The sequence below is a fragment of the Bactrocera neohumeralis genome, chromosome 3 (assembly GCF_024586455.1).
Source record: "Bactrocera neohumeralis isolate Rockhampton chromosome 3, APGP_CSIRO_Bneo_wtdbg2-racon-allhic-juicebox.fasta_v2, whole genome shotgun sequence".
Classification (NCBI taxonomy): domain Eukaryota; kingdom Metazoa; phylum Arthropoda; class Insecta; order Diptera; family Tephritidae; genus Bactrocera; species Bactrocera neohumeralis.
This window is the reverse complement of record NC_065920.1, coordinates 4,870,434-4,891,173: the sequence shown is the minus strand read 5'-3', so window position 1 is coordinate 4,891,173 and position 20,740 is coordinate 4,870,434. Positions and strand designations below refer to the sequence as shown.

Sequence of the window (20,740 nt, the reverse complement as noted above, 5' to 3'; positions counted from 1 at the left end):
GCAGCTTTTTTCTGAATACTGTTCTCCCTTTGGTCGAAACAGCACGTTTCCTGGGCCTATTGTTGGATGACGTCGATGACAACTTATCTTACTCGTACCATCCTAACAGGGATTAGGTACCCGTTACAACAACAACAATAACAAAAAGTCAGCTGGAAAATCGAAAAATACTTTATTGGGGCTAAAGGAAGGTTTGGACTGGTTATGTACTTTTGGCCCTATAGAAAATTATGTTAGAGCAAATATTTTTGCTCAATTAAATAGAATAACTCACACAATGACCGATTTACTGGACCGCTATCCGCTAGAATAGCGACAATCAGCACATTTAGTATATCTGCTAAATTACCATTCACTTTCAGCACTAACTACAGCATATGGAAGATATTTGATAATTTTGTTCAGATATCTTACTAATAGAGATAACGAAAATCAGTTTGCTAGGCATACAAAAATCAGCGAAAGACGTTCCCTTAGTTACATTACAATAATTTACTGACTAACAAGTCAACGAAAGGTGCTAAGGACTTAATATTCCAACCTTCTTCAAGGCAGTACATATATTGGAAGTGACTTCCTTCGAGCCTTAGCTTGACTTATCTTGACTCTCTGCTGGACCTTGCGTGACCTTAGTTTTTTTTTCTTTTTTAGGCCGTAAGGAGGGTTTAAAACGCACCATATGGAAATAGTCATCCTACGTGATGGTGTATTCATTAATACACTCTCCTCCTCCCATTATGGAATCCCTAGCCCCGAGGTCCCTTTCGCATTACTATGGAGCAAGGTTTCCAAGATGGACCTATTTTAGGTCAGTGTATACTCTGCCTGGCTCCTACGATTGAGTAGAGTATACCTACTTAGACTCCGTGATACCTAACTTCACCATTCTCGAACATAAGCTTGATTTCCTTTGACCTTTGGAATAACTTAGCTAGATTTGTAAAATACGTACACTCAATAAATGTTTCTGCTGAAACGTTTCCAAAAGGGATCCGATAGTCAAAACTCAATCAGTAAAGGTTTGTGAGAATGATTTGGGTTTTGACGCTTTAACAAAGCAACTAGGGCTTGATTGAGGATAGTAAATATATACAAATATTCGAGGGTAGCTATCTAACATTACGTCACGAGGTTTACACTTTATCGAAGCTTTTCATTTTTCATTCAGAACTTTCTTTCTGGCAATCAGCGATCTACTACCCAAATGTAGGCTCTCTTTGCTTATGGACTTCCAACCGAATTTGAATTGCAGACAGTATTTCAAGGAAGTCAAACCCCTGCCTTACTCTTTTTATTACTTAACATGATATAACCAAACCTACTTAATCCTGTGGTGAGCTAACCTGTGAAGCCCAGTGAATATAAAAAACTTAAATTAATGCAATATTCAGAAGGCTGAATTTCTTATTAAAAAGAGGAACTATCGACTTAGAGGATCCGATTTTACTATATTTGTTTATTTTCTCAGAACGCAGGCGGAATTGGAAACTTAAGTTGTCGATATGTGAGAAAAACTGAAACAAATCAATGCCACATTACAATATTTTTCAAACAGACAGAAAGTCTACTTATGTGTATCATAATGTCGTAGGTCTTAAAGCTATATGAATTTAAAGGGTATAGCTTGCCATTTTAACACATCTCAAAAAGTTTTTTTTCAGGCAACTCTTCTTCTTAAACATCTCTGTATGTCTCATTGCAAAATCCAGAAATCCGAGACGACAATTTCGTATTCAAAGTATTTTGTAAGTGCTCGTGTTAATTTGAAAATTTCAACTATTCAACATGGCAATGATTTGCTGATTAGCAAATACTAACACGCTTTCCGGCATTTGAGGCAGACAGACAACAAGCTCACACACACACACATACGTACACAAGCAACGCCAAGTGTCCATTGAGGCAATAAAATATAAATATGTATAAATTTATGTAAAGCACACGCCACCACCCGCTATCGAGCGCTAACTGAAAGCTAGTCGAACCTCTAATCACAACAAAGTCACGCCAAACAACAACAGCAAACACTTGAATGCCTGCATGCAACATATGTATGCCACATTTCCTTCACCATTTTGCATACCACGTCTGGGGCGAGTGGCTTGCCGGTCCCTGTCTGCCAGTCTAGCAGTCTACCTGCCGTTTGTTTTGATATATGAATGGCGGTGAGTGGTCAGCGAGCGCCATCAACAGCGCCATTACCACCAACACCGCCCGCGTCGCCACCACCCAACCGCGGCACAGCGCAGGCGCATAAACTGGCTAGCCATCAGGTTGGCAAGGAGCCGGCAGTTGCGTCGGTGTGTCGGCAGTCAGTGATTCAGTGCTGATAAAAACAATAATAACAACACTTAAAATAGATTTAAATGCATGAAGTTGGTCAATAGGACCGATCGAGCAACCTGTTGGACCCGCACGTAAACAATGCGAGTGCGCCGAGACAGATTTACACATATACATACATATGTATATAGTGGGTGTGGGTTGAATGCTGCGCGGTGAGGTAGAAAATTGCACAAACGCAGGGCAAAGCAAATTGGACTGAGTAATATTATTTCAAGGCATAATTCCACTATTTACTCTGTGTAGTTGATGGAATTTGAATGGTTGTATTGAAGAGCTGAGGAAGTCGCGTTGTACTAGGTTGTTTTTTACTACAAATAAGAGAGAATTTGCTATATTTTATGGTGAATAAATAAATATGGATTTAGCCATGTGTATGAACAGCAAGTGAGAAAGTTCTCAGCGCCATTCATGCAGTGGCCAGAGACGATTCCTTTACATATGGTTCAAGCTAAAACTTCCGGTCGCAGACCAAGTATTTGAGTGAAAACGTCCATATGCTAAAATGAGATGGCGAACCATCTCTCCCCAGAATTGTGTGCTGTATTTTGGACCCGTCACGTAAAAACCACCAACAATGAAAAAAAGAAAACAGCCTCAAATGAGGGACCCTACTTTTGATGAGGACCCCTGCAAACGTGTTAAGGATTACGATTTAAAGGCATGCGCCAGGAATATTCAGTTCACTAATCGGGAAGGTGCCGCTGCCCAGCTGGTTGATGCCCTCGTTAGAGTAAAAAGACTGACATCACCGCCGTCCAAGAGATGCGATGAACCGGACAAGGACTGAGACGAGTAGGTCCTTGTGGCATTTAATGCAGTGGGCATATAAAGGAGCGCAAATACGGTGTGGGATTCGTGGTGGGAGAGAGACTTCGTGGCCGAGAACTGACATTCACACCATCTAGCCACGATCCGTATCAAAGCGAAGTTCTCTAACATATCGCTGATTTCCGCGCACGCCACGTCGGAAAACTGTCGATAAATTCAGCTTTCATGATTAAACATCTCCACATGGATTGAGGCTGATCGACCTGAGCGAGTCCCGAAATATGGTTATCTAGTACTAGACTGGTACTACCTGGCTGTCTCCGAATCCACAAGCAACCAACCAGATCGATCATGTTGTGATAGACGGAAGACACATCTCCAGTGTTTTAGACGCTCCGAGGCCCTAACATCGATCCACTATCTTGTTGCAGCCAAGATACGCACCCGCCTCTGTGCAGTAAAAAACGCACAACAACACCCAAGGAAGATTCGACGTCGAGAAGCTACAATCACAACAGATAACCGAACGATTTTCTATTCGACTTGCACTACTGCTCTAGTTTTCGCTAAAGGCAAAAGAACAGCTGGAAAGATGAGAAGTGAAGTGTCGCCGTCGACTGTACATTGAAACCAATCCAAAACAGACGAAGTCTGTGCTAACTGCTGTCCCATCCGCCGTATTCTTTGGACTTACTCCTTGCGACTTTTTTTGTTTCTTAACTTGAAAACTCACTAGTCGCCCAGATATTTAAATCCAATGAAGATGTTACAGTCAGAAAACGGTTTGTCGTGGTAAAGAAGTTGGAGGAGGGTTGGCACAAATGTGACGGAGTAAAACTTGTGTTGAGAAATATTTTTTCAAAAGGTTTTTATAGTTACTTTAAGCCCTGAAGATCGTTCTATTGGAACTGGAATATAGTAAGCCGATGATGGTCTTAAATGGTGGTCTCAAATTGTTTATTCCACCAGGTCAGAAACAATGCGTCTCAAGTCATTAATGCAAAAGGATGAAGCTCCACAAGAATTCTTGAGCCTGCAAGCGCAAGTCATATTTGGTACTTCTTGGATGAGTTTTTATGGTTTACTTCTACAAAAAGTGAATGGGATTCCACTTAAAATTGAACTACGGAGCTCATCTCTCTATGGTTTGGGGAGACTCAGAGTCAATTTCAAACTTTTGACGTAATTTTCGAAGAGATGCTATATTTGTGAAATTTAAGTCAAGAAAATTCCTTACCATTTACTTAAGTAAAATAGGTGTAAGTATGTATATTTTCTACATATGTATGTCAATATGTGCCTTTAGTGCAATATAACGTTATTTACCCAGCATACGCCGCCAGCATTAATGGCCATCAAATAAATAATATAAAATTGCTTGCGTCAGTTGTGCTGCCATTCATAAAGCATGAGTGCGCCACAGCCAAGTGTTGTCCACGTACGAACATGCAACATTTGACACACAGGGATACGCGAGTTTAACCGCCACATATGAGTATTTGGACAGGCGGCGTGTTTATTTATTATTTCTATTTACTTTTTCTTCTGCTTGGCGGGGCGACCGGTAAACCTGCTAACCCGCTAAACTCTGGACTAACTGGCTGATTGTCGGATTGCCTGATTGGTGGCATGCACACCCCCGCACACACCAACAAAACTAAAGTCATATACTTACAGGGTACTTGCATGGGCTGACAGCTTTTTTGCGCGCTTGCAGCGGCCGTGCGGCGCTCTTGTGGCATGCAACTTGCAGATTTATTTATGCTCACTTTTACTGCGCTTATAATTGGTATATTAAATGATTTAAACAACTTTTGCCATAAAAATATTAATCATTTTTGTGTGTATCTGTGTGTGTGTGTGTGTCGACATATTGATTTTGGGTATTTCTAATATTTTCATACTTCATTTACCGTTGTTTTATTGTTTATTTATGCGCTTGCATTTGAGTTTTTCGGCGAAACTCGCAAAAATGGTAGCAAAAAGTGGCAAATTTCGGCTCAAAATTTATATTTTTGAGTAAAAATAATTCGAAAAAAATATTGAAATTTTTTTCACCTCAAAACTGGTCTGCTAATATTTATTGTGCTCCGGCCACGCTTATCACGTAATATCGCGCTCGCAAACCCCTTAACTAGCAATAATACAAACATTTAAGCTGATTTTCATATTTCACTTGCACGAAAGCGCTTGAGATAAGCTATGCGCTTAATAAATACATAATTCGAAAATTTTAGTCAGCAATTGCGCAGACGCGGATAAATATAAATAATCTGTTGTGAGGTGATTTGGGTAATGAGATAAGCGCAAGGTGTTAAAAATTCGATATGAATGGTGGAAAAGATTTCTCCAAAATATTTATAAATATTGCGATCGAATGTGTGTAATGTAATTAATTATTTACAATTTATGGCGGCGAATTACTAAGTTGTTTTAACAAGAAAAACAAGAATGAAAATATGAAATGAGTATGCGGAAATTGGCTATGTAATGCGAACTACCTTTCCTTATTGGGCACTAACTTCTGCTACTACTTTTAGTAAGAGATCTTAAGCTCCAGAATATATAATTTAAAATTACACGGTCTTATGAAGCTAGTATACAAGGTATGTCACAAAAGAAACAGGACTGTTAAAAAAACAACAAAAAATTAATATTTTTCAAATTCTATTTTCTTTTTTCAAAGTAGTTTCCTTGTGCTTCGATACAGCGTTTAGCCCGGTCAATTAGCATTTCAATGAGTGTTTAAGGTCATTTTTCGGAATGCGCTTGAGAATATCGGTCGTCGCCTTTTGGATAGCTGAAATGTCCTGAAACCAGTGTCCTTTCATGGGCAAATGAAGTTTTCCAAATAGGTAAAAAATCACAGGGTGCCAGATCAGGTGAGTAGGGTGAGTGATTAATGGTTAATATGGAGTTTTTTGTCAAAAAATCAGTGACAAGCGTCGACCGATGACACGGCGCATTATCGTGCAAACGGCGCCAGGACCCCGCCTCACGGTATTGTGGTCGAGCACGACGAATGCGTGACAAAAGACGCTTCATAACACCAAGGTAAAACAGCATTAATTGTTTGGCCAGGTGGACGAACTCTCGGTGTACAATACCCTCGGAATCGTAAAAACAAATCAACATTGTCTTTATTTTTGACTTCTGAAGACGACCGACTTCTGATCGTCACAGAGGTCCTCACGACCTTCTTGGAATCGCTTAAACCACTCATGCACATTACTACGGGATAGGCACTGATCACCATAAACTTTTTTCATCATTTGAAATGTTCCAGTAAACGTTTTCCAAAGTTTAAAACAAAACTTTATATTTGCTCTTTGCATTTTACGACCGATGACCAAAAGCTGCTGTCACTTTTTGATCGATAACATCGATTGTAGTTATCCAATAGTCTTAAAATTTTTACGAAATGTCAACAAGAGATCAAACTTTTTATTTCATATACCCACCAATAGGTGGCGCCACCAGAAACAGTTATATTTAAAAAGTTCTGTTTCTTTTGCGACAGACCTTGTATACATAATATGAAAGCTAGAAAGAGATGCCGACCAATTATGCTACTTTGCAACTCAGTCTAAATAAAGTATAATGTCATTAAAATAGATGAAAATGGCAAATAAAATGTAAATTATGGATGCTTGAAGAAAATATGGACTGACTTTAACGAGCAACGCTGGAGAAAACACAATCGATAATCGAGTCTTTACGGGTTTCCGAAATTTCAGATCTAAAACTTGGTAGAAAGAGTTTTTTCATAGGGACAAAAGTCACAGATATTTCGACATTTCTCTTCAGTAAGGTTTGCCATTTCATCACGGAAAGGTATGCGATCTAACAAAGAGTCAAAATTATTAAAATTTACTACCGAAATTTGGTCCAAAATGTTCCCGTTGCAGTGAGACAAAGAAGTTCCCGTAGTGTCGAGAATATTGCTGCCGCTAACGCATCAATTGAGAAACAATCAAATCAGGCTCTCACACGTCGTTCTCTAGCGTTGTGCATCTCTGCCACGTCGATCTTTTGTGAAAGGATCTTATCCTACATCCTTACAAAATAAAATTGACGCACGAACTGAAACCGTTTGACCACCAGAATCGTCGTATGTTCGTGAATTGGGCTGAGCAACAACTCGAAAAGGATCCGGATTTTCATCGAAAAATCATCTTCAACGATGAGGGTCAATAAGAAAAATATGCATTATTGGTCAGTCAACAGGCAACACAATCCACACATACTTCATGAGTCACCATTGCATCCTGAAAAATAGTACGGTTTGGTACGGTTTATGGGAAGGCGGCGTCACTGGGCCGTACTTCTTCCTGATGATCAATACCGGCTCGTTACTGTGAGTGGTAATCGCTACCGCTCAATGATAACCGAATAATTTTTGCTCGAATCGGAGGATACGGACTTGGACAATATGTGGTTCCAAAAGGACAGCACCGCAAGCCACACAGCGCATGTCACAATCGATTTATTCAAAACCAAGTTTGGTGAAAGTGTTATCTCACGAAATGGCCCATTCAATTGGGCGCCTCGGTCGAACGATTTGATGCCGTTAGACTATTTCCTGTGAACAACGTTAAATATATGGTCTATGCCAACACTTCAGCGACGACTGATGAACTTCGTACGAATATCGAACGAGAAATTGCAGCAGTATCCGTCGATTTATGCTTGAAAACCGTCGAAAATTGGGTTCAGCGTCTGGACTTCTGCAAGCGTGCCCGTGGTGGCCATGCAAAAGAAACTGAGTTCTATACATAATGGTAACGCATGTATTTTCACAGAAATAAAGAATTTTACTTATATCCATTTGTAGCGCTCTTATTGGAATTATATTACATATACTAACGCTTGTTTTTAGACGGGAGCTTGATACGTTCGATATTCAGTCGACATAATCGCCCAGCAGAGTCTGTAATTCGAGCAACCATGGACCGTTTTCGCACATCGTGTTTAAGTCAAGGAGGACTGAAGTTGGTGGAGTTGGCAGAAAGCTCTCCATCAGCTCTAGTTTCAGACTACCAGACCACTGTAGCGATTTTCAAGCGGAGGTGGGTGTCATTAAAGTAGCGGTAGATGTACTGTTCCGAAGTGCAACTGCCTTAGAGGTGAGCATTCACGCAGATAGCCAAGTGGCTTTTCAGGCTTTGAGTTCACCGACTACCGTGCGCTCAAAATTAGTCAAGGATTGCAGGACCTCATTAGCAAGCTCAAGCTTATTCCATATAAGACTCTTTGGATGTCTCGGTAGCTGGAAACTAGAAAGCCTATGAGCCGACATAGTTATGGCTAATTTTTATGCTCTCGCAACAAAGTAGCTAAGGAGAGTATTATAGTTTTGTTCACATAACGGTTGTTTGTAAGTCCTAAAACTAAAAGAGTCAGATATAGGGTTATATATACCAAAGTGATCAGGGTGACGAGTAGAGTTGAAATCCGGATGTCTGTCTGTCCGTCCGTCCGTCTGCCCGTCCGTCCGTCCGTAACTTGAGTAAAAATTGAGATATCATGATGAAACTTAGTACACGTATTTCTTGGCTCTATAAGAAGGTTAAGTTCGAAGATGGGCAACATCGGCCTACTGCCACGCCCACAAAATGGCGGAAACCGAAAACCTATAAAGTGTCATAACTAAGCCATAAATAAAGATATTAAAGTGAAATTTCGCACAAAGGATCGCATTAAGGGGGGCATATTTGGGCGTAATTTTTTTGTAAAAGTGGGCGTGGCCCCGTCCCCTAATAAGTTTTTTGTACATATCTCGGAAGCTACTATAGCTATGTCAACCAAACTCTACAGAATCGTTTTCTTCAGGCATTTCCATACATAGTTCAAAAATGGAAGAAATTGGATAATAACCACGCCCACCTCCCATACATAGGTTATGTTGAAAATCACTAAAAGTGCGTTAACCGACTAACAAAAAACGTCAGGAACACTAAATTTTACGGAAGAAGTGGCAGAAGGAAGCTGCACCCAGGATTTTCTTAACACCCTGATGACATGTACGAAATATGGGTGAAATCGGTTCACAACCACGCCTTCTTCCAATATAACGCTATTTTGAATTCCATCTGATGCCTTCTCTGTATGATATATACTTACATTAGGAACCAATGATGAGAGCGTAATAAAACTTTACACAAATACGGTATTTAAAAAATATGTAAATGACGGATAATGAAACCTCGATTATCACTTTATCATGCGAGAGTATAAAATGTTCGGTGACACCCGAACTTAGCTCTTCCTTACTTGTTTTCACTTACATCCAGTCGGTTCTTTGTCTGCTTGCTATCTGGCGTTGGACCTTGCGACTTTCAGTGAGCTTAGCAAGCAATGTTCAACAACCAAAACGTCTGCAGTCTTTGCAAAGTCAATTCATTGTAAGTGGTCCAATAAATTTACATGCGATGCACCTAAATATTCTGTCGGCACTCTTGCCAAACATGCAGGGAGGAAGGCGAGGTGGAAACATCTTGTACTTTCTTTCTATTTTGTTCAGCTATTGCCAGACTGAAATTGAAATATCTCTTTTGTGGATGCGAGGTCATTATTTGGGCTCAACCCAACGCACTAACCTAACCCTTAAATGGTGTAAACGGGTATTTTATCGGCTTAATCGTACGAGCTCAAGTTTGATCAAAGATTCTTTAACATTTTAGCGGGGTAATGAAAAGTGGTAACGGCGGAACAAGATGCTTCTGGCTCAATGAGAATATAAATTAAGCTTCTCATAGCTTTTAGACCAAATTCAGATTTATTATTGCTTGAAATTTATTTTCATTCATCGTTAAAATTTTTTAAATATAAATCTCCACGATTGTGCCAAATTGCTACTAATTGCGATACATTATGTGCAACAGAAGACATTTTTTCTTATTGTTAGTTAAAGCACTTAGAACTTTTTCAATTCAGGCAACAGGAAGTATCAATGAAGCGTTCATGAGAACTCAATCTGATTGAAAAAAATCCCAGAGCAAATAAATCAAATATTGTGAACTTAAAGGCCAACAATATTCACACGAGTGTGTGTATGTATGTAAGTTGCCTAAATTAATTGTAACTAAAAATTGTGCGATTTAAAATTTCCACTTCGACAGACACTTTAAAAAGTGCTCGTACTTTTTTCATGTTTTCAAAAACTGATCTTTATTTATTTGGTTCCCACACACTCTTCACTGACCACGAACAAAACACTCGAAAGCGTAAGTATGTCTGTATGTATGCACGTATTGGGTGTGTAATTCGCTAAGCGCTTCAAAAATTGAAATATTATTAACAATTTCCATAAAACCCCGGGTCCCGGACGAAAAGCGCATTCAAGTAGAACAATCACAAGTATTACGCACACAACAACAATAGCAATAATATAATAACATTTACTAGCATTTAAGAGGCAATACATGATGGGCTTGATGATCACCCACGGCGTTGCGCATTATAAGCCCGAAAACACAATGACTAATCACCATTTACCGACAATTATTGCACCACGTTGACTTTTCCACCCAAGAACGGCAACAACAGCAACAACAAACAGCGAAAGAATAATAGAAATGAAAACGAGTCGAATAATGCCGAAAACATTTACCAACAACACCACCAAACAAACACCACACAAGCACACACACACAGGGGCGCTGCTAAGAGCGGTGACGCATAAAAGTATACCTCGATATTTGATGCGTGTGAAACAACCCGAAATTTCTGGTGAATCACAATGTATTTGAGCGAATATTAGACATTAGAAATTTTCCGCTGCCTCAGCCCTTCGCTCGGCCGCGCTTGTGTGCTTTTATTTCCCAGCGAGTGGCAAAAAGGGCAACAACAAGCCAACGTAAGTGAACGCTAAGTAATGCTTCATCGGTTTGGCTGAATGCTCGCTTGCTTTCAGCGACGCGTAAAGAGCAGTCGGCAACCACCACCCGATTGGCAGCCCAAGTTGGCAGTGAGAACGTGTGAAATCCTTAAATTGCTGCGGAATATGTTGCTTGTCGCTGGTGTGTTGTTCTCGGCAACATTGGCGAAGTGGTCGGGGTAAGTGGTTGCCACTGATTGACATTTACAATATTGTCGCGTTTCCCACAATTGTTATTTGCCAACAATGCCACAAACAACAGCACAAATACAGATATTAATGACAACAACAAACATTTAACTGTTGGGCGTATCGCATGTTTGGACAATTAGTTGTAATGCGAAAGTCGCAAGGACTCGCCGCAAAAGGATGTGTGTCTCGAGTTGATATTTAAAATAAATGCGTGGTTGAGCTGAGAGGCTGGGAAAATGGTAATCAAATATTGCCTAAGCCAATATACAAAATGTAGACTAATCGGTGGTTTGCGCTGGTTGCTTGGTTGAGAGTTGATTGGATTACACGCTTTTCCATTAAAACGGAACTGTGTGAAATATGTTATGCGAGCGAATGCATATATTGGCTTACTAGAAATTTGAGAATAAGTCTTTAATCAAACCTGCATATATATATCCTGGTTAGATATACATAGTTCTAAAAATAGTGTTGCATTAAACCTTAACTCATAAGACATGAATAGAGAATGTAGAAGGCTTTAATGATTGCTTGCATGTAAACAGCTATGTATCAACAATAGCTTCTGATTTACAGTAGGTCTGATAGATACTTGACTTAAAGCTGAGTCAATCTAAATGCGTTTAAGTGATTTTCAAATGAAAACCATTAAATTCAAATTATACAGAAAATAGAAATAAAGGAATTTATCAAATACAATCACCACTCGATCAGACAACCACTCGAAGGCCACAAAGGGGTCGAATACTTTTCGTTCTCAAGAGTACAGAAGATAAAAAAGAAAATTATTCTGACCATACTAAATAAATATTTGTAAAATAATATTAAATATTTCTAAAAAATGGTTCAACTAAACTAACTTAAAGAAGAAGGAATGAGTTAAATAAATATATAGCAGAATTGCAGTGATAATAACCTAAGCATACCTGAAAGTTCTAATATAAGTTCTACATTTATACCTTGAACAACGTATATTACCATAAGTATGCCACTAAGTTGAAACACCCAGAGAGAAATGTCAAAGACGCTATAAAGTACAGTTGAACTTCCCTAACTCAAATCGCCATAATACACAAAAAAACTTCGAGTTAAGAGACTTCGAGTTATGGAAGGAAATTTTAATGAAATTTTATTTCTATTGCCAATTCAAGAGTTCGAGTTATGTAAGCTCAACTGTATACATAAAAATGATGAGAGTATCTCAGTTTTTGAGATCTTGATTAGAAATTTTACGCACAGGTTTCTCATTTGTGCGAACCGCCAATATTGGACCGCCAAATCATATAGCTCAATTACCAAAATACACATTAATCGATACAAATTTAGTTCTTGTATGGAAAAGTTTTTTATTTGACGAATATCTCCTCGAAATTTAGCATAGATTATTGGTGAGGCAACGCTACAATTTCTGAAGATCAGTCGACTATAGCATATAGACCTAGGTCATCAAAATCAAATTAAAGATATTTTTTTAAATTATTTTTTACTACAAGAAATGCACTTTGGAGGCTATTGTAGTTTCGGCGCAGCCGAAGTTAAGGGCTTACATGGGCTTAAGTGTTTTAAAAATCGAATTTTTCATTGTCATATTAAATTCTACAACACCTTTAGAATATTGTCCTCAATCAAGTTGAACCGAGTAATAGTTTCGGAGATACAGCCTTAAGAACTTGTGCACTAGTATCCCACTTTTGTTGTAACTAAAATCTTTAAACGCGTTTTTCTCGAAACTGTGTTTTTTGAAGTCGGTTGGCAAGATTTCTTGAGAACTACTCAGTCGATTTCACGCAGGTCTTTGAGATACAATTCTTAAAGTCTTGGACGAAGGATTTTCTTTTCGATTATAACTATTTAAAAAAGTTTCCCGAAATTTTCACCAAAATTTTCATTTTTTTGTAAAAGTGTTTGCCAAATATCCAATTTTCAGTTTGTTTCATTTAGATGATCCTGTAAGAAGTTATGCTGCTAACGCTGACTCATCTTTTTCCGAGGGGTCAGCAGAAATGGCGTCGCAATGACCGAGTTTAAAATATTTTTTCCTGTTTTTTTTTGTTTAAAAAAATGCAAGACTAGATTCAAAATACATAACTGGCTTAAGATTTTCCTGCGGACAGTGAAACTACTTGTTCGAATCATTACAGATGAGATGATTTATATGATTGCGACTCTTCGTTTTCAGTCACTTAGTACTCTAAAGAAATCTCGATTGTCTTCTTTCGTTGAAAACCTTTCGTTATTTCAGCGTGTATTCGAAATTAGCTGTCAAACTGTCACGGTTGGGTAAACAGGGCTTTGCACTCCTTTGGTTTATGGCATCTAGTACTGAGACTTTCTCTGTTAAATGTACTCAAAAAGAGTATCCAGTAGTAGGCGAACAATTATGGTTCCTTCACGATAGTGCACCATGTCATTACAGCTTCAATAGAAAATATATTCAAGAAGATAAAGACCGAATCGCTTGAGGTCCTAAAGCCTGTACCAGAAAAATACTATTCCGACTGTTTCTTGGTCTGGAAAAAGCTTGTCACACTCTAGGACTATTGATCAATCGTAGTTACATATATACGGTTTGCATGAATAATATGTACAATAACAATACTGTTCTGACCACGTTAAATGCGTGGTAATGAATCTCCAAAAACTTAGGACAAGAATAATTTTAACGAATTTGATTGAAAACAATCTGCAAGAGCAGGCAACAGGACAAGAGATATGAGATTATGAGAACATCCCGACTTTACAATTAAAAATAAACAGAAAGCACAACTCTCATAAAATTAAGAAAAAATCCCTATACGATCCACAATCCCCTCAAAAGATACTAAACCGCCTTTTCGAATAAGAATAAGAAACAGAGTTTCCCACAATTAACTTCTAGAAACCATACTCAGTTAAGGCCAGTAGTGCTCCGTCCTCTCCACTGCTTCCTTAAATTTATAATGCGATTAATGTTTATATGTTTTTTTTTTTTTTTGAGCACTTAAGATACTCATCCATCTTTCTCCAAAACTTTCAACCCACTCAATTTAACCATTTAAAAATTAAATTAATATAAATTAAGCAACGACGTCGAGGCATACGCGCAGGCGCAATACATACATACATAAGATTACGTGTGCGAGTCATCGGTTCGTTTACGTAAACGCGCGTGCAACACGAATTTGTTGCATGCCACATAAATTATAGTCGAATACGTAGAGTATTGAGTTCGCGCATATTTTCGGAATCTTCACTGCCAAAACAAGTACAACAAATATTTAGACGCTGGCGTTAAAAGCAAGTAACCAAATTTACTTACATACACACTCCCCTTGCATTGTGTGCATTGGAGCGTGCAGAGGGTGTAGACCGCTAACTACTAACAGTCTACACGTATAACTAACAGGACATTTGACATACGTTTTGTTCCATTTTACACTGTCACAGCACACGCCTCGACCTCGAGCGTCGTCAATTAAGGCCACTCCTTTAACACATGGCACGTGACTTGCCACCACCGTTAGTTTTAGGCTTTAACTAACTAACAGCCCAAATACGAGCACTGCTTGATAAGTCTATGAATTTTTAATTGAAAGGTGAATAAGTTGACTGTGTGTTTAAAGTCCTGGCTCTAAGAGTTTTCACGAGACTTCTGTTTTGGGCGTGTTTTGATCTGTTTTGACCTCCACATATTTATACCAGAAAGCGGTATAGTGAATTTTTTATTATACTTTAGATTCACGCAATGATAAATGTCAAGCCCCTGCCCAACTATATATTTTGAGAGTATTTTCGCCAGACCCTCAAATAATTTTCTTTTCTAACCTTAACCCGAAACATTTTTATCTCGGATCTCCTCAGGAGAAAGCATATTCCTTGATAATTAGCTTTACCAGGATTCTCAGGTGACTTCTTCGAAAATATCGTCGGAAATATGATTTTCATTAATGACCGCAAGACAAAGCCACCGCAGAAAAATATCAATAACTCTGCATGATGTATAATTTTTCAAACGCGGTTTTCCTCAAAATTCAATCAGTGGACCTTGATCACTCAGTCAATCGAGTCGCTGCAGTTATAGGTATATAACATAGAACCTCGGTTGAACAAGCAGAACCCCTTCAGAATGGTCGAAAATATAGACTTTAGATTGAGCTGATTTCTGGATCTTCTTCAGTTACCTAAAGAAGGAAGGTATAATTGTAACCAAATACGCCTGATAACATTTCTATAACTGATATGGACATCGAAACTGCACTAAAAACTCAGGGGCTCGACAAACTCCCCTCGTATAAACTCAATGGAACACAATGCACAAACATAAAACGAGTCTGAAACTGCAAACTCGCCCTCGTTGTCGCGCATGTTGCACATCTTTAACTTCGGCGTGCGCCCCCGCGCCCTATCCACGAACTAACTGTGTCCATTATCGGCAAATCCGTATGCATGGATGAGAGCACTTTCGGCTGGTTGACAATGTCGCATCGCAATTTATTTATGCGTGCAACAACTTGCTGCATATTCCGGCAACGCAGGTCCTGCTGACAGGCGCATGACGCGAGCCGACTGCCGACTGCCGCCTTCCCACACTCTCACACCCCCGACGACGAGCCACTGACGTTTTCCGCTTTTGACTTCTTATTTACTGGTTTGTTGATTCCATTGTTTGGCTGATTACTCGGCTTTGTTGTTTTTGTTGATGTGCGCTGTTTTCCTTTCGGGTGACACGCGTGTGACGCGCTATCGGAAATTAAATCGTTTTGGATGACCGCCCGCGCGTGTGTGTGTGTACGAATGTGTGGCCCTTCGACAGGCGGTCGAGCTGGCTGCTGCAAGGGTTAGTCGTGTGGGCCATACATTACTGTCGGTGCAGCACAGTTCGAAGAAGAGTACACACCCTTTTTATTGGCACACACATACCAATAAACGAACGCGCTCAAATAATCCGCTTCCCGACTCGACAAGTCGCAGCGTAGAAGTCACTTTCAAATGGAGCTAATTAGACACGAAATTCAACGAAGCCGCTTATCGGCTAGAGAAGGTGGTGGGTTGCGTGGTGGCTGCGTTTGAGTTCGAATGGTATGAGTTGGCAATGAAACGCTGGTGGAATGAGTTAACTTCTGACGAGTTCATTGAAATTTTACACTCTGGTGAGCTTTAAACTCTTGAGTTGTTGTTGTAGTTATGAACTTGTTAAGGAAAAGTAATTGGAAAGCTCAATGTAATCAAAGCCATTTTAATGGAACAGGTTGGCTTACATTTAAGTACCATTTTGAAATAATGGAATTCTCAACAGGTTCAGTACATATACATACATATAAGAGATGAGCTTAAATGTGGTAGAATTTGGAAAAATCTCGAATTCAGTATAAAGGAGTGTCATGCTGGCCGACGAACTAGCCCGCTCTGTGACAGCTTCCAGGATGGCCGGGCCAGAACCATGCATTGCAGTGGGGTCCCACACTCTTAAGAAGCTGCTCCGCACGGAAGAGAGAGTGGGGTGAGAACAGCACTGGTACAAGCGGCAGGAGTGCGCCATGACAAGCCATGTTTAGAAGGGTGCAACCTCGCAAGGTTTAAGGACATAATCAATCTCCCCCCGGCTCAGGAAGCACACGTCCAATATGGGCTTAATCTCTTGCGCAAACTGCCGGTTCTGGAACAGGAAACCCTAGAACATCTGTTTCTGGATTGCCCAGCAATTTTCAGAAGCAGGCTAAAGGCCCTAGGTTCCATTTACGTGGACAGGGATCACATCACTTCAGTCGCGCCCAGCAGGCTCCTGAAATTGTTCAGGATGCTGAATCTTGGTGACCATATCTGATATAGGGGAGGGCACAATGGACCGTGAGTCGCAGTGCAAAACCTCAATCTTTACTATCTACTATCTATCGGGACCAGTTAACAGAAATTTGTTTCGACCGGTCCGATTGTCTCAGCCTTGTCTGAGAAGTTTCTTTTTAATTAGTTACGGCTACAAAGCTTTAGTTCTAAACTTGATACGTGAGAGGAATAAGAAGGCCTTATTTAACAAAAACTTGATAGTTAAGTCGAAGGCGGATCTTCTTTTGAGCTATTATTCTAAGCCTTAATTCCAAGCATCAAACTGAATGAAACCATAGAGGACTTTTTCAGCATAGCCCAGCTATTATTTTCGATAAAGCTAGCTCTCTTTGGCAGTTTATAGTACACCTATCAACGTCGGTTTACCGACAGTTTCAATCCTTAGTCACCAACGTTTGTAATTGTCCTTTAACGGTACAAGTAGTTCATAGAAATAAATGTTCGACTTGCGGATTTATACTATATGTATGTAACATTGAAAAGATCGATAATAGAAGTAGTCTCAATTTCATTCCAACCAATTAAAGGGGACACTGAAGATTTCAACAACATCCGGCATCGAAACTTACGACCAAGCACATAATTGAAGTTTCCAAAGTTCAGAATTTCTCTCTAAAATCTAAAATCTAATTTGTCTCATCAATAAACAGCTGTTGGGCATTTCGAAACTACACACAGGTCACTGCAGCAACAAGCCACACAAAGGGGGGTAAAAAGGGCACATAACGGTAAGGAAATAAAAAATCTTGCTAGCAAATTTGCATGCATGTCAAGCGGCTTAACGAACAAAGTGACGAACGAACGGTACTTCATTATATTACAGCGCACGAACGAGCTCGAAAGCAGGCATGAAATTGTAATGCGAGCACAAAAGCAACCGAGACGAAGCCAACGAAAGCGGTGACGAAGGTAAACGAGGGGCATATTAAGGCATGACATTTGATGTTGCAGACGGACACATGGAAACTACAAGCAGTTGCTGTTAAAAACTACAAAATAGACTGGAAAGACTAAACTCATTTCGCGCAGCAGCCTCAGGTGATAAAGACAATTAAATATTCGTGATTTAACGATCATTTTGCAATGTGCAACGTACAGAAAGTTATACAAAAGGGAAATAATATGGAAATGCGGAAAAAAGGTTGTAAAAGTAGGAAAAGGGCCCACTGGAGTTTTGGATGAACTGAGATACGAGGAGAGTTTGATAAGTTTAGACAAAGATTCGCTGTTAGTTGGGAGGAAGATGAAGAAAAAGAAGGCTTGAAGTAAAATCTCTGATCTAAGTCCCTCGGAAATTAGTTTCCGTTGGAAATGAAAGAAGATATCCTGGGAAAGATTGAGGAATCGATTACGATTACGGTACACTTTTTTGGTTTATTTCCATAAGAGTCCGGTTGGGATTTATAAGACTGTCAACTTGAGAACACTCCTCATATAATTTGGGGATGTTTCCAGTCGCATCAACAACTACAATAATTTTTAGAATACTACTCCCCCTTTCCTGATAGATATATCATCAAAACATTAAGATTCGTATTTTCTTTCGACCACCTAATGGTGGTCAAGGACTCTGGCGACGCAGCTATAGTGACCATTAGAAGTAAAAAAGTTGATCACAAAAAAAATAAGAATGTACCCCACTGACCTATCAAACTGACCTCACATGAAAGTAAAATGAAATAAAAAGAAAAATGCAAAAAGCTATGCAAAAAACGGTATGTAATACTAGTACCCAAAAAGTCCAACAAACTTCGAACCAACAAAAAACTGAGATATTGCCGGTGCGGGGCATTTGGCACATTTCGCCGGCGATAACAATCATCAGACGACGCACAAACAAGGAAGCACTGAGGCAGCCGACGAAGCAAGTGAAGAACTAACGGTTAGAGGATGACAGGAGGCGGTGCAAGGATGAAGAGCAAACAACGCCCGCTGCAACCAAAACTCATCACGAATTTAGCTTAAACTACTTGCAAGCCAGAACAGTGGATAACCGTATAAAAATACAACAACAACAGCAAAATTTCTCAAAGTAAATTCGCAGAGGATTAAGCAAAGCAGCGAAATTTTTCTTTTTTAGGGCAAACATCGAGTGAAGCGGCCGCTATGCACCAATGTATCCCGACCCATTTAGCGGAAGAGTCATAACGTAAAGCGTTCTAAGTTTCGCTGCCGCCTAATAGCGGTATCAGCCAATGGGTCAGAAGCACTGACAGCGTGTTTAGCGTGGCACTACTTACATACTCCCACCACCAAGTGCACATGTGTGTCGGCTGCTTTATTTTTGCCGGTGCTTTGCGGCCCAGAAGTGACCGTGGCAGTGGCCGTGCAGCAGCAGGTTACGTTCAATTTGCAAATTTGCCTATCAACATTCATCGATTAAAATGCCGCGCAAGAGAACATAAATGCCTGCTACGCCTAGGCTGCCAAGCACTTTCGAAAAGTTTGTGTCGCCTTTTATTTTGTGAAAAATTTGGAAAATGAAAAAGAGTTGTGGTTATCAAGTGGTAAATGGCAGAAGTGGGTAACCCTGGTCGAAAAGTCAAAATGCTAATAAATGCGGCTAACTGTAAGGCATGAATACTAAGAACAACAATAACAAAAGCACCGCGCATTAGAGCTAGTAAATACGAAGCTTTGGTACCGATGACCGTTAGAGAAAGCCATTTATATTAGGTAGATGTCCTAGGTATACCCTACAAAACCAATTTAAATTTTGATAAGTGGAAATTGGGTAGAAAAACCTAAACAAATAAAAAAAGAAAGAAGAAAAGTGAAAGTCACGATCTTTCTACACTTACTCAAGTGCTCTCTAAGACTCCAGCGGCTAAATCGCAGCTTTAGTTTCCAACAGTTCCAAATTGAAGGATTCCGATTAACTTTGTCTAACATGCAAACACATAAACTATCTCAATATTTAACTAGACAACCATAACCATCTAATAATATAATGTTGGTAGAAACAGAAGTTGAAATATCTACTGTCTTAAAAGAAGTAGATTTTTTTTTATAAAAAAATTCTTCAGAGATTGTCAACAGAAACAAGTGGCTGCATATAATATATAATGGATTCCAGGACGAAAAAATATTCGTGGAAACGAGATAGCTGTTGAGAATACCGAAAGTGCTTTCGCCTGGATATGAGATCAGTAGACACTAAAAACGATATACAAAGGACTGACCGGCGGATCAGGGCGAAATGGATTGCTTTAAGAACATGCAGAATTGCCAAGATCACGTGCAAGATCCCCAAAGGAAAATACGTATGCTTTTTATTCACGCGGTCTCGAAAGGACGGCAGGACGGTTGTTGGCCGAACGACAAGTCGCAACCTACTGGCATAACATGCGAGCCGGATGGGCATAAGAAATGACGATAGAAGTCGAAAGTGTAGGGAAGTAGACATGAGAGAGACGCTGGAACACTTCCTATGCTTCTCTCTAGCATTATCAAGAACTCGTCTTAGATACCTAAGGCTTCGCAGTTCAACAAACTAGATGAAATATAAAAATTAGATATAAAGCTTTTAAAGTTTGAAAATAGCGTTGACGTCTGGAATAACGAATACTTCAGCTCAAATTAAACTGAATCTTCTTCTGATATTACCAAGAACCAGTAGGTTTATAACCTAACTTCACTTAGGTGCTCCGAAGCTATAAAACCATTCACTGATATAAAAAAAACTTACATAAAATAACTTGATTTGTGTCTGACAGCTTGCATGATATGTTC

At 39.5% G+C, this 20,740-nt stretch overlaps 1 protein-coding gene across 4 annotated transcripts in view; it reads right to left on the bottom strand.

The window, feature by feature from the left end:
* The window catches only part of LOC126754110 (trans-1,2-dihydrobenzene-1,2-diol dehydrogenase), a 239,468-nt gene that overhangs the window by 21,720 nt on the left and 197,008 nt on the right, over positions 1–20,740 (bottom strand). The window lies entirely within an intron of this gene.